The sequence below is a fragment of the Heterodontus francisci genome, chromosome 7 (genome assembly GCF_036365525.1).
Source record: "Heterodontus francisci isolate sHetFra1 chromosome 7, sHetFra1.hap1, whole genome shotgun sequence".
Taxonomy (NCBI): domain Eukaryota; kingdom Metazoa; phylum Chordata; class Chondrichthyes; order Heterodontiformes; family Heterodontidae; genus Heterodontus; species Heterodontus francisci.
In genome coordinates this window covers 120,001,967-120,018,299 of record NC_090377.1, presented here as the reverse complement: position 1 = coordinate 120,018,299, position 16,333 = coordinate 120,001,967, and the positions used below count along the sequence as shown (strand labels likewise).

General features: G+C 39.4%; 1 protein-coding gene across 23 annotated transcripts in view; it reads right to left on the bottom strand.

Moving 5' to 3' along the window:
• Positions 1-16,333, bottom strand: part of LOC137372281 (poly(rC)-binding protein 3) — a 228,188-nt gene that overhangs the window by 96,170 nt on the left and 115,685 nt on the right. For 22 of the 23 annotated variants that reach the window (XM_068036019.1, XM_068036017.1, XM_068036020.1 and 19 more), the window contains one exon: positions 13,274-13,356. The exons of the other annotated variant lie outside the window; for it this stretch is intronic. The gene's annotated coding sequence lies outside the window, so the exon portion shown is untranslated. The remainder of the gene's footprint in view (positions 1-13,273; positions 13,357-16,333) is intronic. 23 annotated transcript variants of the gene reach the window in all.

Here is a 16,333-nt window from a genome sequence, read left to right as displayed (position 1 = left end):
CAAGAAGATTAGTGCTACAGGAGGAGAAACAAGATTGAACATCGGAACTAATGGTGCTTGGTCACTTTTGAGAAATGACAGCTGCATTTTGATAAAGTTGTTTCACAAAAATATCAAGAAAACAGAAATAAGGGTACAAAATTCAGACAAGCACTTGTGGCTGAATATTCAAGTCCTCTTACTATATTTAATTCAGCGTTACATACTCAGTACAGGTACAATTAATTTTCATGGAAGATAGCTACAATAGTACACACGTAAATGTAGACACCAACACCCCCAATCTTTGTATCTTACATGAAGTTGAAAAAGAAAGCTGTATTCAATGAGTTTCCCAGGCATCATGAAGCTTTCGTTGCCAATATGTTAATGTTCAAAAACAGCACAGGATATACAAATCAAGCATTAGCTAATTGAAATTGTATTGTGATACATTCACAATATTCTGAGACAGTAGGGCTTGTTTGATGTGCAATTTGAAAACCCCTAAATTAGTCATTAAGTTTTTAAAAAAGTGAATAGTAGAAAATACTTTTTCTGCATCTGTACCTTCCACGAATGATTAATCTTATTTATTCAACTACTTGGTTTCCTCAGTAAAAAAAAAAGCTTTCAAGTGCAGGACTGAATTGGAGAAAAGTAATGCTATTCAACCCAATAAACAGGTAAATATTTATTTAATTGCACATCCAACCCAAAGGTCACCAGTATCTATAAGCACACAAAATCAGATTATAAAAATCATGGCATCTGATTACTCCATAAAGCAAATATCTAGCAGAATTACATTCTATTGACTGCGATCTGAAATCTGTTCCAATTTATATAGTAGGGAGGCAAACCTTCTGTGCAATTGCTGCATTCCCAAATCTAATAAACTATTAAGAAATCTTTTCAACACATATTAACCTCAGACTGAATAGTGGATTATAATTTTCTTGCTTTCCTCAAAATATTTTTTGAACATTAATTTTTTTAATCAGTCCTAACCAATATCCATGCCTCCAAGTCCAATTTTGGACCACTGCCAACTAAAAGCGGGACCAGGTTTATAACAGATAATCCTATGTACAATACTACTCAACACAGTATCTCCCCAATCTCTCCCCCTCCCACAACATAAACCCTCATTAAAATGGAAATATTTAAATAAAATGCTTTTACTATAAATCTTACTTTGTCACTTCAAACATGACTAAGTTCACAAAAATACAGAGTACTAAAATATATTCCATATTTGAAAAAGTCAGCAAATGATCTTTTGGACTAATGAGCCTTACACTAAAACACAACAACTCGGTGGATTTGTCACATACTGCTCTGCCTGACCATATGGTTTCTATAAAGAGGGGCTGGACAAATTACTGTCGTACATCATTTGAATCACAGCAACATCCAATTACGTATAAAAATGACCTTACAAAGTTAGAACATTGAACTGGAAAGCTAAAGGTAAAATGAAAAAGAAAACAATTTGAATCAAATCCTTAATAAATCCCAGGCTCTTCAATGACGTTAACAAATTATAAATATTTTCATTTTATCTTAAAGACCTCAAACCTGAGAAATAAAACTGACCGATTCTGCACAAAATAAGGAGAATGGCACCTGACGATCCAGACAATTTGTAAAATTAGGAAAATGGGACATTTGTGTTGTCTGTTAATGACATAGAAAAATCCTTTAAAATCATCTTACCCCTAAAAAGCAGCTTTGTTTTAGCCCCACTTTTTTGCGTGTTGATCTGAACAGATGGTCAGACAGTGCTCAACGACTGAAAGAAAAAAAAATGTTGAGACAAAATAGCGATTTTGTCTGTCCCGTCCAGTATGAGCAGAATGTCCTGATTGGACAAACTGAATCATATGAGCCAGGGTCCCAGCCACGTGACGGAATTTTTTCCCAAATCCTCCCCTTTGGTCTTCTGACTACCGTATGTTAAAATGTTTCATTTCAATGGCACTAACAAAAAGGCCACGTCTCCGACCTGAGAGCTGCAGGCTACCATACTGCGCCAGTATTGCCACAGCTCGGAAAGAGCTCTTCGCAAGGCTAAGTGAGCTTTCTGGGTGCGTAGTTAATCTTCCAGTATAGAAATCAAGAAATCGTTGCACTCCAAACAGCCTTCTGGTGGACAAAGCTTACTGTAGGACTTAGTTCATAAAAGATATTTACTGATGTATGGAACTGCAAGGGGGAAGAGAGGATGGAGGAAGGGAACAAGCAAAACGCTCAGCGATCTCGTAACCAGCCACCCAGTGACTCTCTTCAAGCCAAATGCGTCCACAGCACTGCTTATTCCCCAATTCTGTGTCAGATTTAGGAAATGCTTCACTGCATTCATTATGTCCTCATTTTAAACATAAATGGGTGGCCTGTTATGCATTTTAATCTTTAATCAAAATAATTAAATGTAAACTGCATTAAGCATATCTTTTGCTTTTAATTTTATCAATTGTTTACTTATATTTTGTTTTAGTTTAAACCAGTTTTCAATTCAGATTTTAACAAAAATATTTTTACATTATTTCTTGGTATATGTGCATTGTATAGCACCAAGCACTAATATGGGCAACTGACAGTCTACAGTGTAAATCACTTTTTGAAATAAGATACAGATTCCATGATTTTCAAAGGCAAACCAAGATATTACTGGTCAAAAGCCTTCAGGTTCCCAGTCGTCATGCCTCACTTTTTTCAGAGAGCCAATAGCCATTCCTACAATTATAGGACAAAGTTTAAAATAGCAAGTATAAGTACATGATGCAGAGCTGGGGGTGGGGGGGCTGCATAAAGAGGCAACACATGCAGGATAATTCAGGTAATTCAGAGAATATATACCATAAGACCAAAGACGGAGAAGTTGATATCAGAATGCTCAGATTGCCTGAAACATCAACATATTTTGCGCAAGTCCATGAATTGCATTAAAACTTAGTTTTATCATGCACTTTTGCATTGCTTTGCAGGCATAAAGGAATATAAAAAATAAAGCGCAAAATCATACCTCTGCATAGTAGGAAGAGATAGGGTATAAATCATTTTTGTGCCTATAAATTTACATTTTCTTATTGTGGGGAACCTCAACCAACAAAAATCAGAGAGACAATGCTAATTTATAAAGGGAGGTGGCTCTAGATAAGGTAGTGGGTGAGGATACTGTCCCTCCTTGTTTCACAATAGAAGCTGCTCAAACTTTAGTGCAAGGTCACAATAATAACTTATTGTCATGCTAGACCTCCACCTGCCAAGAATGAGGTACATTAATTTTGTCATGAACATTGATTTTAAACTGTTACTGGAGTGAGGGGAGTGTTGAACAGATCAGCCGTGGCTGGAAAAGACATTTGCATATTAACAGACGGTATTTGGAAAGACAAAACAGCCATTCCCTGACATTCAACCCACAATGGACTTTTGATGACCAGATGGTGAAGGTGGGGGAGCTCGCATTCCAGGTTGACTGCGAAGATGGCCAAATGCACAAACAGACATGGTCAAAACCAGCTAGTCACATAACTAACCTGCTGGGCAACCTGAGTTTTTTTTTTTAGCATTTGTACAAACATTTTTGGCAGAAAGACTGTTTGCTCCTGGACTGAGAAGATCTCTCCTGTCTGCTCCCATCTCTTTCTCACAAGCCTCTGAATCCACTGAAGACACATGAACCCCAAGAGAGAAAAGTCTCCTACAGTGAACAAGGTTTAAGAATAATGCCGGGCCCCAACGAAAAGCAAGATCTACCTACAATCAAGGACTCTACATGAGCTCCAAGAACCGTAACAACTCTTCAGATATTGCCTCAAACCTTTCCACTTGATTTTTCTTCTGCTCTTTTCTGTCTATTTGTATGTGCGCATCGCATATGCATGCTAGCGTGGGGCGTGACATGTATCCATAGGCATTAACCGAATTAGAGTTTAAGTTTAATGAATTTCAACTTTTCTTTAAACCTAAGAAAGCCTGTTTGTGCTGGTTTATTTGCCTTATGTTTGGAAAGCGGTGAACGAGGATTCACCAAGGGAGAGCTAAAGACACGGTGTGTTTAAAATTAAACTCTATTACAGTAAGACCAGGTGAAGGCTGAAAGGGAACCCTAGACCTTTCTCATCTGGTCATAACACATATAAAAGGGGGGGGGGGGGGGGGAAACAAAGGCTCAAATTTTGATGCCAAAATAATGGCAAGTTTAATGTGCGTGCCATTATTGGGTAAATAACCCCACAATACGTGGCAAGGAAGAGATAGCTGGCATGCAGCGAACCACAACAAATTGCTGGACCATTTGTACTGCTGTACAATTAGCCTCATGCAAATAGCAACTCAGCCTCAACCACCCTATCAGTTGCAAGAAATTGCCAAATTTGTGCAGTAATTGTCAATTAAACTCACTGGAGAGTTAGCACTTAACAGCATAAATACACATCAGATAACAAGATTTATGTTCCTGCAAAGCCACCCAATCGCTCTGGCCCAGAAAAGGAACAATTGAAAAATGCAGTCTAATTCCTGCAGATAGCAAACTGTCAGAGATTTTAAAATTTAAAACATTTTAATTTTCTTACTTTTCCTTTCTATTTCTTTCTTATTTTCATCATTTTTCCCCTCACTATTTCTCTATCTGTGCCTGATTTGACTCTTAATTCATCCCATTTCCTTCTCCGCCATTCCTGTTTTTCTTAATCTTTCAACCTCTTGGTTAAGGAGATAGACTGTTGGTCCTGTCGTTCACTGTGCTTCCAGATGTTTTATTGCCTGCCCTACACTGTTATCAGCTCACACTTTTGAGCTAAATTAATGGGGAAAAGAAACTAACTAATGGGACACACTGTGACATGCATATCTTGGGCCAATATAAAGTGTTCATCTGAGGCTGGAATTAAGACACATTGGTGGAACAGTGAAGATCTTAATTCCGTACTACCAACCCTGATATCAGCGTACATTATGCACTATGTACCAAACATGGAAGTGTGTTTCATTCCTCAGCACCACAAAAACCTAATATTGCATATAAAAGTTATTTGCAAATATCTTCCACTATAGGTCAATAGGCCTGTTCAGAATAATGCAGGATGACCTAATCCCAATTGATGCATGGTCAATTCCATTTTCTGCTTCTGTATTTGCAATATGTGTGTGCAGAAGCACAAAGTGTCCCATTACACAGCCACAACAGTATTTTCAGTATTTATCTGTGCTCTCTCCGTTACAACATATAATGTGTAGCTAAGGCTGAAGCAATGAAGTTAGTGTTCTAATGATTGGTGATCTTTTAAGGGTTTTAAGTTTTACATCTTTTAGGGTGACTGCTGAACATGTAATCTCCTGGGGCGGAGAAGAAAGGAGGACAAAGATTATAATGGGTATAGGTCCAATTTCTGTAATGCACTGAAAGGGGAAGGAAGGTAAAAATGCAGTCTACATTCTCACATAGGTACATTCATTCAAGATTAATCTTCCAAGTTTTAACTTTGTAAACACCCAAAGAGGAAAGTTAAAGACAACTAAAATGTACAACCTAAGCACTGGGCTTACACACTGCAAATCTATCTGTGTGGAGGGGTTCTGAAAGTAATGGATATTTCCATTTTATGAAGCAAAAATAGTGCAAACTGTTGATGTTCAACACTAATGTTCTTGGGACTTTTTGTTAAATATAGCTTATTTGTGCAGGTCCTGTAAAGCTTCAATTGATGGATGAAGTAAGCTTGAATATGAAAGCTGGCTAGCAACCTATAGCAGTCCTATTCTCACCTGGATATAATGTATAACTCAAGTCCAGATACAAGGTTAGATAGAGGTCATTTATCTAATGAGGATTAGCTTTACGTTTCAGAAACCTGCTGTTCCATCTCAAGGACTTGGCTTTAATTTAATTACAAAGACCAAAGTCAAAGTTACACCTGTCCAAGAGAGCATTCCCAAGCAACAGAGCTTGTGGCAGTGAAGAAAATCACAAAAAATAGCAATAGTACTCTACTAATAAGAAAGAGTGCAGTGAGGCAAAATCTTCTTTGCATACAACATATGCAATAGTATATCTAATTTGGGATTATTTGAGCCTGATCCCACCAGTCTGCACAACGAAAAAGCAAAATATCTTGCATTTATATAGTACTTTCACAATCTCAGGATAGCCTGAACTACTTTTGAAGTTCAGTCGCTGTTGTAATGTAGGAAATTGTGGCAGCCAATTTTTACACAGCAAAGGTCCTAAGTGAGATAAAGGACCATATAAAGGACTGTACTTTGCAGTCAGCGGCGAAGGAACAGCGCTCACCTTTCACTCCGCTGATAGCTGCCTACAGAGTTTTTTGCAGGCTTTTGAGCAGAGATTGTGACATCTAAGAGTAGGGCAAGAAACCAGTGCGTCTCAGTGAGATTCTTCAGAGTCTAAATCAAGAAGTATAAACTAGATTTGAATCATGTACAGAAAGCAAAACAAAAGCTAAGATGTGATTAACTGAGAGATAAAAGAAAAAGCTAAAAAAAAAAATTAATTTTTAGTTAAAAAAACTCCTGAAATTAAAATTGAACGAATGAGACTCCACACTTGTAAAAATATTAATTTTCAGTACCAGAGAGATTGGCATTAATTATCACAGCTTTATAAATTTACTTACTTGTGAATGCACCAGTCCCAACTTTTTCTGGCCTGTTGAATAACTACCGCATAGGTACAGCAACTTCAAGCCATTACAATAATTTCAGTGCAGTTGATCAGTGAGGACTGTTACAGTTCAGCCTGGGGAGGAGTGGGAGTATCTTTGACAGCAACATTTAGATTTCTGTATTTAAATGTGCACATATGAACACCAGAAGTTGCTGTCCCATTTACTTCATAACAATCGTGAGTGCTGTTAGCTTCACCGTTATCAATTCAAATTCCAGGTCAATCTGTTTTTAAGTGATGTTGGTTAAATATTGGTTAGGACATCAGGTAAACTCCCATGCTCTTGCATCCACCTGAAAGGGCAAACAGGATCTCAGCTTAATGTTTCATCTGAAAGACAGTCCCTCTGACAGTGCAGCACTCCCTCAGTGCTACACTGGGAGTGTCGGCCTAGATTTTGTGCTCTTCTCTGGAGTCGAGCACGAGCTCACAACCTCCTGACTCAGGCATGATTGAGACCACTGATCAATGGCTGACAGCTTAGAGATCACAAGATTGATATTCATCAAAGCAATGGATGGTTCCCCCGCGCCCCCCAACGCAATACTGTATGTATCTCTATTTTTATTTTTGTTAAAATGTAACATTCTTCTTGGGACTAAACACATAACATTTATTGTTTGACCCTGCAATAAGGGTGACCACCCAGAAAACATCTGAATTTACTAACAGAACCAAATCAGCCCAGGAAGCTGTAGAACTGCAGAGTCTCTAAGAATATTTTTTTGGCACACGTTATCAAAAATATAGAAAAGCTCTTAAAGGAGACAGCTATTGGTTTTTAGTTATGCTAAAGAATCCATATATCAGACTACCAATTATAGAATGGGCGGCACAGTGGCGCAGTGGTTAGCACTGCAGCCTCACAGCTCCAGCGACCCGGGTTCAATTCCGGGTACTGCCTGTGTGGAGTTTGCAAGTTCTCCCTGTGTCTGCGTGGGATTCCTCCAGGTGCTCCGGTTTCCTCCCACATGCCAAAGACTTGCAGGTTGATAGGTAAATTGGCCATTAGCAATTGCCCCTAGTATAGGTAGGTGGTAGGGAAATATAGGGACAGGTGGGGATGTGGTAGGAATATGGAATTAGTGTAGGATTAGTATAAATGGGTGGTTGATGGTCGGCACAGACTCGGTGGGCCGAAGGGCCTGTTTCAGTGCTGTATCTCGAAACTAAACTAAACTAAAGAATGATGCAGCATAGAAGGCTGCCATTTGGCCCATCGTGCTGTGCCAGCTTTTTTCAAAGATCAATACAATTAGTCCCTCTCCCCTGCTCTTTCCCGCTTGTCTCTAATTCCACACCCCCCACTCCAATTTATCCAATTTCCTTTTCAAATTTATTGCGTGCATGTCCTCCTGAAGTCTGTTGCTAACCTTTTCACTGTTTTCAACAATTCCAACTTTCACGTTAACTGTAAACTTTGAAAGTATACCCAAACCCAGGTCATTAGCATATATTAAAGAGAGGTCCTGGGGAACACCACTGTATATTTCCCTCCAGTTTGTAAAACTACTGACAATTCAAAGCACAGCAGCCTTTGAAGAACATGGATTACTGTGAGCAGGAACTTGTCAGAGTATTGAGCAGAATACAGTGCTCCCTAAAAGAAGAGATGTGAAAATTGTACAATGCAAGGTCAGGTAACAGATGCTGCATATTTTACTGAAGACATTCTTCCACAAATCTGAGAATGCAATTTGCACTTTAATTAAAGCTAAATTAAATTAAAATAAATGTAACTGTCTCTTTAAAATAATGGGTGAAAATTCCTCTTTTGCACTTCCCAGAGTGTAGATCAGACCACCACCAAGCCCACAATCATCTGTCCATTCATTTTAACGGCCAAAACATCAGGAGCTAGGGTTGCATTTCTTCTTGATCTGCTTCTGGCATGTGGCAGGAATGAAGTAGAATTTTTGCCAAATTCTCTCTCCCCAACCCCCTAAAATAAATTAGGAACAATGATTCAGGTATTTATCAGATCAAATCAAGTTCATCAAAAATGATCAAGTGCAAGTGTCAGCCAACATTGTAACCCAACAGATAATCCAGGGCAAGATAAGAAATTACGATACCTATCATAATAGCCGTCCACCACATAACTCTAACTGCATCAGAAATGCTACGAAGAAATGAAACCTCAACATTTAATGAGGAAATAAGAGACCACTCATTCTAATACTATGCCTTTAATGAAATGCAGTTAAACTTTAGCATAGTCACTGGTTCAGGGTCATTCTTCATCAATATGCCAAGTGTTACATTTTTCTGTTCAGCTTCAACCCACAAAAGCAATTTCTAGTACCCGACCTTACATTTTTGTTTTTCATTCGTGTGCCTTTGAAACTCTTAGCGTATGAAAACAAACTGAAATTAGCTTCCATGTAGATTTAACAGATCATGTCTCAACTCCTATGAATTTGACACGAGTTAACCTGCTCTGATTTGCACAAACATATTCAAGCCTTCATAAAGCTGCATGGTTTTTAAGTGAACATGAATATTAGGGATTGCTTAGTGGTCAGCAGCCATTATTCTATGTATTGACATGGGCAAATTTAAGGAAGTAAATTGTGAATTTACACTAAGTTAGTAAATAAGTTGTACTATACCTTACAAGATTAAGGAGATTCTTCTACAAAGAAAGATGGGAAAGAAATCAGCAGATTCAGGAGAACAGAGGTATACTAAGCTCATGCTACCAGCCCTCTTCTATATGTAGACTTGCATGTTGCCCCTAGCAAGGTCACAGCATTCACCTTGAGGCCTGTCAGAACACTGCATGGTCATAACCACCCCTTGTGACTAATTGTTCCAGAAGGGCGTGATAATGAACTGCACTCATTCCAGTGTCCCAGGGTGGGAAATGAACAAATGTTAAGGGTTGTAGCCCCTCAGGGTGTAGGACACATCCTGTTAATCAATACTATTAACTTTATTAATTCACCTTCATCTTCCAAATGAGCAGAAGAGTCAAAAAACATAATATTACCCTATCGTTCACTGTGTTGCAACAAAGCTATTGCTGTGTAAACTCTAAATTAGAGCTGGAATTTAAAATCATTTGGATGGATTACATGACATAACACATACTGGAAGTTTGGTTTGTACCCATGTATCAGATGCACATGAGAACTAGGACTGTGAACCATTTTAACTCCAAAATAAGGAATGCTCCCTTACAGCATTCAACATCCTCAGAAGAGTTCGTAATAAGACCTTGATCAGAAACAGAGCACTGATTGCAGCCCCTTTAAATTTATGGAGCTGTGCGTATTTTGCCAATTAACAATCTTCAAAATTGGTCTCACATTGAAAATGTGTTCATTTCCATTAAACACTTAGCAGGAATAGCACACACCTTTCATAACTGCACCTTTAATTTGTGCAAGATACCATCAGAACCCAATCCCAAATGCTGGAAGTGAAATGTTACAAATTTTAGTCTGCTACAGACACCTTTTGGGTTCAAAGGACTCACTACCTTAAAGTAGTCAGAGCCACTTAATCCTACAGGAGTTGACTCAGACTGCACCATATTTACGACACTACCTAGCGACGTGCAAAAAGCACCCTCTTCAAATCTTGAGCAACAGTTGTCACTCGCACATTTAATCCTTTAATGTTTCTGAAGACTGACTAAATTAACTTGGTGAGGCGAGGTTGGGTACAAATGATAACATGGCTTTTTTCCCCCCCGGTGAACATACTAAGCCAAGTTATAATCAGATTCAACCTTGTACAATCAATGTAATGATGCAAAATAAACACACCATACTTCACCACATCAGTGAGTTGTATTGCCTCACAAATGAGATGTTTGTCAACTGTTTTTCCAGCACTTGACTTTGAGCCTGCCTAGTGTTTCTGCAGTACTGTTCAAAAACTTGGCTGCTCTCAGCTTTCCTGTTTTCCAAAGCCTCCCCTCTTTCTCTTTGTTCCCTATTGGAAGAGAAGACATTCTAATGCAATGGGTATGACATGTTCTTCAATTATCTTGACAAGCTATCAAATTTGATCTGAGTGGAGAACCACCATTTAGCATAATTAACATTTGCCTAGGTACCTTGTTTGAAAGAAAAATTGAGAATAAACGTTAAGTAACTTATTTCCAATTCCTTTCTGTGGGAAAAGAAAATGGCAAAAAAAATTTTTTTTAAATGACAGCAATAATGTAGAGCATGTAATACTTACATCTTTTATCCCCCCAAAATCAACCAAGCGATAGAATTTAGCACTGGCTCCATTGCAACTTTCATTTTACCAGACACCTCCAAATAGGAACATAGGAAAATAGGAACAGGAGTAGGCCATTCAGCTCCTCGAGCCTCTCCTGCCATTCAATGAGATCATGGCTGATCCACGGCCTAACTCCATATACCTGCCTTTGGCCCATATCCCTTAATAGCTTTGCTTAACAAAAATCTCTCTCAGATTTAAAATTAACAACTGTTCTAACTTCAACTGCTGTTTGTGGGAGAGAGGTCCAAACCTCTACCACCTTTGTGTGAAGAAGTGCTTCCTAATATCTCTCCTGAACGGTCTGGTCCTAATTTTTAGACTATGCCCCCTAGATTTAGAATCTCCAACCAGTGGAAATAGTTTATCTTTATCTAGCCTGTCTTTTCCTGTTGATATCTTGAAGACTTCAATCAGATCACCTCTTAACCTTCTAAATTCTAGCGAAAACAGGCCTAATTTGTGAAATCTCTCCTCGTAACTTAACCCCTGTAGTCCAGGTATCATTCTTGTAAACCTACGTTACACTCCCTCCAAGGCCAATATAACCTTCCTAAGGTGTGGTGCCCAGAACTGCTCACAGTACTCCAAGTGGGGTCTAACCAGGGTTTTGTATAGCTGCAGCATAACCTCTGTCTTTATACTCCAATCCTCTAGATATAAAGGCTAGCATTCCATCAGCCTTTTGATCATGCAAGTGCAGAAAATAAAGATCTATGCACCTGAACCCCCAAATCTCTTTGGACATACACTGTATTTAACCTCTTCCCATTTAGAAAGTACCCTGCTCTATCCTTTTTTGGTCCAAAATGGATAACCTCACACTTGCCTGCATTGAAATCCATCTGCCACAGTTTTGCCCACTCACCTAGTCTGTCAATATCTCTTTGCAATTTTACGCCATCATCTAGTCTGTCTACAATGCCGCCTAACTTTGGATCATCAGCAAATTTGGATAGATGACTTACTATGCCATCATCAAAGTCATTAATGAATAATGTGAATAATTGAGGCCCCAACACAGATCCCTGCGGGACACCACTAGTTACATCCTGCCAATCGGAGTACTTACCCATTATCCCCACTCTCTGTCGCCTACCACTCAACCAACTTCCTAACCATGTCAATAATTTGCCCTCAACTCCATGGGCTTCTACCTTAGTTAACAGTCTCTTAAGTGGCACTTTATCAAATGCCTTCTGGCAGTCCATATAAATAACATCCATGGACACTCCCCTGTCCACTACCTTAGTCATCTCTTCAAAAAATTCAATGAGATTTGTCAGGCATGACCTTCCTGTCATGAATCCATGCTGGCTGTCCCTGATTAACTGAAATTCTTCTAGGTGTTCAGTCACCCTATCCTTGATTATAGACTCCAGCAACTTGCCCACCAGAGATATCAGGCTAATTGGTCTGTAATTTCCTTGGTTCCCCCTTTCACCCTTCTTAAAAAGTGGAGTGACATTTGCAACTTTCCAATCCAGAGGGACCACTCCTGAATCTAGGGAACTCTGAAAGACTATAGTTAGGGCATCTACAATGTGCTCCCCTATTTCCTTTAACACCCTCGATGGAAACCGTCAGGTCCTGAGGATTTCTCATTCTTTAGTTCCATTAATTTCCTTGTTACTGATGATTTACTTACGTTAATAGTATCAAGTCCCTGTCCCCTACCGGTTAATAATTTTTTTGGGACTTCCTGCAAGTTATCCTCCTTTACAACTGTAAATACTGAGGCAAAGTAATTGTTCAACATGTCTGCCATTTCCCCATTATCAATGACAATATCTCCAGTTTCAGCTTTTAGTGGGCCTACATTGCTCTTGACCACCCGTTTTCCCTTTATGTAACTACAAAATTTCTTATTGATTTTGATGCCCCTTGCAAGTTTTCTTTTTGCAAATATTCAGCTACAACAATTTCTCGATGTCAATTCATTGTTTTCTCTACCTGTTGATGCACCTCAGGGCTCACACTACTTGATCATCCGCTCAAGTCTCTACAGTGGGTCTTGGACGCACAACCTTCTGACCCAAAGACAAGAGTCTGACTGCTGAGCCAAGGCTGGCAATTTATAAATGTAATACTTCAAGAAAACTACAATCAATCACATTCTAGAATTCGAGGCAGGGATTCTAAGATCCCGTGTGTTTTTCTACCTACCACTGAATAGCAACCTTGCTAGCAGTATAATGGCATGGTTTACACAAGACATGTTGGCACTTTAAAAGGAAAATCCCAGGCTCAAACAGTTAATCTTGATAAAGCAAACACCAACAAGTTGGCCATACTTATTAATTTTTAATTATTTCATCTTCATCGTACATACATTTCAAGTGGTTATTTTCCACTTACCTTGCAACAGCTATTAACAGATTTCGGGAGAGATGTAATAAAGTTTTCCGTCACCAGATGATGGGAGTGTTTCCTATTGTTACCTGAAACAGAGGGACCAGCAGAAATGTTATTGTGGAACTTTGTCAAAATTGGGAAATTGAACAAATATTTAGTTCAGCTAGTGATTAAACCAGGAAGCGGCTGAAGGCAGCCAAGAGACTTTCTAAGTGGGGAGGGGGAAAAAAAGGAAAAAGATCTCAATCGGTATATCCTGGATCTATAACAGGCAGAAATAAGCCGTGGTCTCTCAGCAGCACTTTTCTTCTGATCCAAAGGTAAATATCCTGATTCAGGTGTTTTGATGCCTGAATTGAGGTCCAGCACCAGGCAAAATGTGAACAGCATCTGGTCCACTCATTCCTAAATTAGATTTAATTTTAATGCATATAAACCATATTCCAACTGCTATGAACTCATAAGGTTAGAGTTCTGCCCTAATAGGGGCAAGAGGACTTCAGATCTCTTGCAAGATTTGGAGTGGTTTCTTTCATCTGAAGTGAAAGGACAATGCACTTAACCACAGTCATTCCATACTAATCCAGACACGAGTTCAAGGTGAGATGAAACCATCAAAATCCATTACTGTATAATTAAAAGGGAACGTCTGCATGCGATATTTAAAATGGAATCCAACTGCAATGAACACAAGCAGTTTCTCGGCAATAGTCAAAAGGAGATGCCTCAACCAGGCTAGAGATGCATTATAGTATTGCTATTTCACATGATTTCCTTTGGAAGAGAGCTTGCAGGAGATTAGAATTTTGACACTAATTCCAATTTTGGCATACATGGGAAAAACATGAAAACTGCAAGCTTGCTCTTGCCTACCCTTGTATGACTGTTGTCCCTTCAATATCCACAACAACAGAACAAGTTACAAAACTCAAACAATTAGAGAAGTTCAGATGGTGAAGTGAAGATGAAGCAGTTCATCAGTTGAAAAGGAGAATAGTCCATGAACATAACTGGTCAGCAATTATTTATTCCAATCAAAAAAAATATATACAATGTTAATTTCATATCACCATTGACAGCCATGTCTTCAGCTCCCGAAAGCAAGCTCTGGAAATTCCTTCCCTAAACCCTCCCCCTCCTTTAAGACACTCCTTAAAACCGACCTCTTTGACGGAGCTTTTTGGTCACCCGGGATACGTGGCTTGGTGTCAATTGAATTCAGATTTACACACCTTTGAAGAGCGTTAGGACATTATTACTACATTAATGGTGCGATTTAATTGAAGTTATTCTCGTTATAGTTGGAATACTCGTGCTTAAAATAAGACACAAAAACTAAAGGCAATCAGGAATAATCATCATGGTTTTGTGAAAGGGAAATCATGTTTAACCAATTTGTTGGAGTTCTTTGAAGGAGTGACACGTGCTGTGGATAAAGGGGAGCCCGTTGACATACTGTACTTCGATTTCCAGAAGACATTTGACAAGGTGCTACATAAAAGGTTATTGTGCAAAGTAGGAGCTCATGGTGTAGGGGGAACATATTAGCATGGATAGAAGATTGGCTGGCTGGCAGAAAACAGAGAGTATGCATAAATGGGTCCTTTTCTAATTGGCAGGATGTGATGAGTGGTGCCCTGCAGGGATCTGTGCTGGGGCCTCAACTTTTTACAATTTATAATCAATGACTTAGATGAGGGGAATGATGGCTTGGTAGCTAAATTTGCAGATGACACAAAGATAGGTAGGAAAGTATGTTGTGAAGAGGACATAAGGAGGTTGCAGATCGATATAGATAGGTTGAGTGAGTGGGCAAAAATCTGGCAGATGGATTATGATGTGGGAAAATGTCAAGTTGTTCACTTTGGCAGGAAGAATAAAAAAGCAGAGCATTACTTAAACGGAGAACGAATGCAGAATTCCGAGGTGCAAAGGGATCTAGGAGTTTTTTTAGATTTAGAGATACAGCACTGAAACAGGCCCTTCGGCCCACCGAGTCTGTGCCGAACATTAGCCACCCATTTATACTAATCCTACACTTATCCCATATTCCTACCACATCCTCACCTGTCCCTATATTCCCCTACCACCTACCTATACTAGGGGCAATTTATAATGGCCAATTTACCTATCAACCTGCAAGTCTTTTGGCTGTGGGAGGAAACCGGAGCACCCGGAGGAAACCCACGCAGACACAGGGAGAACTTGCAAACTCCACACAGGCAGTACCCAGAATTGAACCTGGGTCGCTGGAGCTGTGAGACCGCGGTGCTAACCACTGCGCCGCCCAGTTCTAGTGCATGAGTCACAAAACGTTAGTATGCAGGTACAGTAAGTAATAAAGGAATGCTATCCTTTATTATGAAAGGAATTAAAAATGAAAGTAAGGATGTTATGCTTCAGTTATACAGGGCATGTATAAGGCATGTGAGACCACATCTCGAATACTGTGTGTAGTTTTGGTCTCCTTATTTAAGGAAGGATGTAAATGCATTGCAGGCAGTTCATAGGAGGTTTACTAGATAGATATCTGGTATGAGAGGATTGTCTTATGAGGAAAGGTTGGACAGACTGGGCTTGTTTTCACTGGAGTTTAGAAGGGTGAGGGGAGACTTGATTGAAGTATCAGATCCTGAACAGTCTTTAAAAGGTGGATGTGGAAAGGATGTTTCCTGTTGTGGGTGAGTCCAGAACTAGGGGGCACTGTTTTAAAATTAGGGGTCGCCCTGTTAGGACAGAGATGAGGAGAAATTTTTTCTCTCAGGGTTTTGCGACTCTGGAACACTCTGCCTCAAAACGAGGTGCTGCAGGGGTCACTGAATATTTTTAAGGCGGAGGTAGATTGATTCCCTTGCCCAACAAGAACCAAAAGGTTATTGGGGTAGATGGGAGCGTGGAATTAGAGACACAAACAGATCAGCCATGATCTTATTGAATGGCGGAGCAGGTTCGAGGGGCCGAATGGCCTACTTCTGCTCCTAATTTGTATGTATGTTTGTAAGACAAATTATAAAGTTCAGAACAATCAAATTCAAGTCATATTCCCTTGCCACCAACACAGTC